Below are 3,157 nucleotides of genomic sequence, written 5' to 3' on the forward strand. Positions count from 1 at the left end.
TATGGGCTGCACCTTTACCTGGGGCTGATCTCTTGCTCTGGGACCTGCTGTGAGCTTTGTCTAACAGGACCTGGCTCAAACTACAGCTTAAGGCAGGAGCTGTCTTTCTGTTCTGTGTTTGTGTAGCATCTAGTGCAGTGGGGTCCTAGCACAAGTGCTCAAACACCTGATTTGGGAGCTGAAAGCATGGATGTAATGGGATCAGATGAAGCAAGTAGAGCTTGGCATGGGGGACTGAGAACTATGCTAAGAAAGGAAGGGCAGTCAGATGTAGCTGAAGAGGCCTGGCTTTCTTGGGCTAATCGTAGGCTGGACTCATGGGAGTAATTCCTGTGACTTCAGTAGGGCCCATTCCCAGGAGCTGGAGTGGAAAAGGCGCAGACCTGGGAGGGGAACCGTTAAAATGGATCCATTTATTTATAAAGAACAGGATTAAGTGGAGAGGGGAACCATTTGGGCTTGTCTGAAGGGGGAAGTGGACTGGAAAGGATGAGACAAAGGCTCCAGGGAATATAGATGCTCTGTTTTGGATCCAAACTCCCCTTATTCTAGGTGTGTTTCCAGAGCACAGCAGTTATTCCAGAAAGAAGCCATTTCAATCCAAAAGAGCATCCCCGGGGGGAGGTGGCCTGGTAGAGGTCACTCCACAATGATCTATTTTCCCTGCATAGCCCTTAGTTTGTCTACTAAGGTAAGCACCCCGACAATGAGACCTCAAAGACCACGGAGGGGGGAGAGCCGGGGGGGATTTGCTTTGAGACTTGCTTCTTCATGTTCTTAGATGGAAAGAGCATTTCTGTGGAACGGAGCCCGCTTTTATTTAGAAGTTGAGGGTTGGCAAATAAAATAACCGAACATCTGAAAGAAATGCTTGTTGGCCAAAAACACATCACAGCTTCCTTTTTCTTTGGACTTTTGGGGTTTTATAGGGACAAAGTCCAGAGAAACACACACGCACAAATCCAGAGGGCAAAGTAACTCATGGGCAGAAGATGAGAAGAAAACCAAGCCACATTTGGACTAAGAAGCCAGGCAGGCCAGGCCAGGCACAGGCGTATCATTTAAATGACAAGTTAAGGTGCGTGTTTCAAGTTAAGTTCAAGTGTCCAGTGTTTTACCCAGTGTGGGTACTGCAGATCCTGCAATACCAACACCCCTGTCTTAAAACATGGGAACAGACCCCGGATTATATCCCTCCTGTGGACAGCTGCCCTGCTAGGTATGAAGGTGCTACTTGGTATAAAGGTGCTACATCAGTCCTGTTCCCAGCTGAAGTATAGGGGGCGGATGGGGAAAAGGAAGGGTGTCCAGCTTCAGGGCACTACAACAGTTCCCAGCATCTATAAGGGGTCATGAGATCAGGGTGCACATTAGAGCAGCCTCTTGGATACTCTGTCTTGTCTTGGGGATTGGCAGGCTGCTTTGCAACCCCACTGAACTGGGAGAATAAAGGCAGCCTTAACCATACACCCCTGGGAAAGGACAGAGCAATTGAGAGTGGGGATCCTTGCCCATGGTGGGGTCACTGCTGGTTTATACTAGTGTCAGGAAGATGGGAGCAGCCTTTGACATGGCTCATAGTCCAGCTGTTGCAGGGTTAATGGCAGAGGGAGGGGCAGAGCTGGTCCAGCCTCTATGCTTGCTCTATGGATTGATCACAGGTCTGGGCTAGCTTCTGTTACCAGTCTTGCAGCAATCCAGCTAGCTGGAGATGACAGAGAGCGAGAATTAACCCTTCTGGCTGACCCTGCGTGCTTGCTCAGCCCCCCCCAGCTCTGCCTGCCCCCTCTCCAGCCTGCGCCCAGTCCCAGGGGGTGTCTCGCCTTCCCATTCCCAGCTCTGTCCCAGTTCAAGGTTTCCCTGTCCCTGTGCAGGGGAGCTGGCACCCCTCCAGGAGACAATCTGTTCCTCATTAAGGTCACGTTAGTGCCCCGAGCACGCTGCTGATGTGGCATTGCGGAGATGGGCTCAAAGACCCCTTCGTCACCACTCGCGGGCCCGCAAAGCCAGCACGCGGGTGGGACTGATGATGGGAGAGGGGCGCCATGCCAGCGGAGGAAGCCCAATGCCAGGTAGCTTCCCTGCTCCCCCCAGGCCACGGGCTGCGGTTAAAATGCACGGCAGTCACCAGCTCAGAGCTGGGCCAGGATTTCAGAGGGATTTTTTCCGTCTCCTTCTTCTGCAGGATGGGATGTTTCACATGGGGTCTCCCCAACACCCCCAGTTCTTTCATCCTGAGGGCCCCCCACTTCCTCCCCAAACTCCTGCCACTCCTCTGTGAGCACTGCAACACCAGAGCAGCTGCAGCGGGGTCTCCAAGGGCCCTGCTTTATTAAGCCCAGCTGTGGATTTCAGGTCAGCTCCACAGACTCCAGCGAAACATCCCAGCTGGCTGAGAGTTTCCTGTTCTGCGTTCTTCCCGGGGAGAGGGGGCGAGGGAAGGGAAAGACCAAGCGCCCCTCATAGTGACACTTGACAGTCGGTGCGCTGCATCCTACCCAAGGCTCCCTCTGCTAGGGGCTTCCTCGGAGGGCTGCCCCCACAAAAGCCAGGCTCAGAAGGGCCCCATGTTTTTTACGGTGTGGCGCGCCTTACACCTAATGGGACCCTTCCCAGGCCTGGGCCAATGGAGCTATGCCCTGTTCACCTAGGGAGACTGCAGGAGACCAAAACAGGCTGAGAAAGAGGGGAGACACTGAGGAGGCTTCTGCTGGGGGGAAAGGTTGCCCCTTGCTAATGTCCCCATGCTACTGGAGAGGAGGAAGCTCACAGCATGGGGTGACTTGGCCCCTGGGTGCAAGGGGATAGGGGTCAACGAGTCCAATTCTGATTGCACAGGCAGAAGGGGCCACGTGAAGGCAAGGCAGGACTTCAGAGCCCAGAGGGAGCAGGTTTTCACAACCCACTGAAAAGCTTAGTTTACAAAGGTGCTGGACACCTGCGATACCCCCCACCCTGCGCTGCACTGGGGACCGCCAGGCAGCTACTGCTCACTGCCCCAGCGATACGCTGGGAAACGGGGCAAGAAGCTGAGAGCCGGGGACTGGTGCTTCGGAGCCACGTGGCCCGTCTGTGCAAATCTCCCCCAGCTCAGGGCTTGCAGCTTTCTCCACGGCACGGCTTGCGTTTCCATGCCACAGTCCCGTCCCGCTCTCGG

Source organism: Gavialis gangeticus, unplaced genomic scaffold (genome assembly GCF_001723915.1).
Source record: "Gavialis gangeticus isolate Ggan-Ray unplaced genomic scaffold, GavGan_comp1, whole genome shotgun sequence".
Classification (NCBI taxonomy): Eukaryota; Metazoa; Chordata; order Crocodylia; family Gavialidae; genus Gavialis; species Gavialis gangeticus.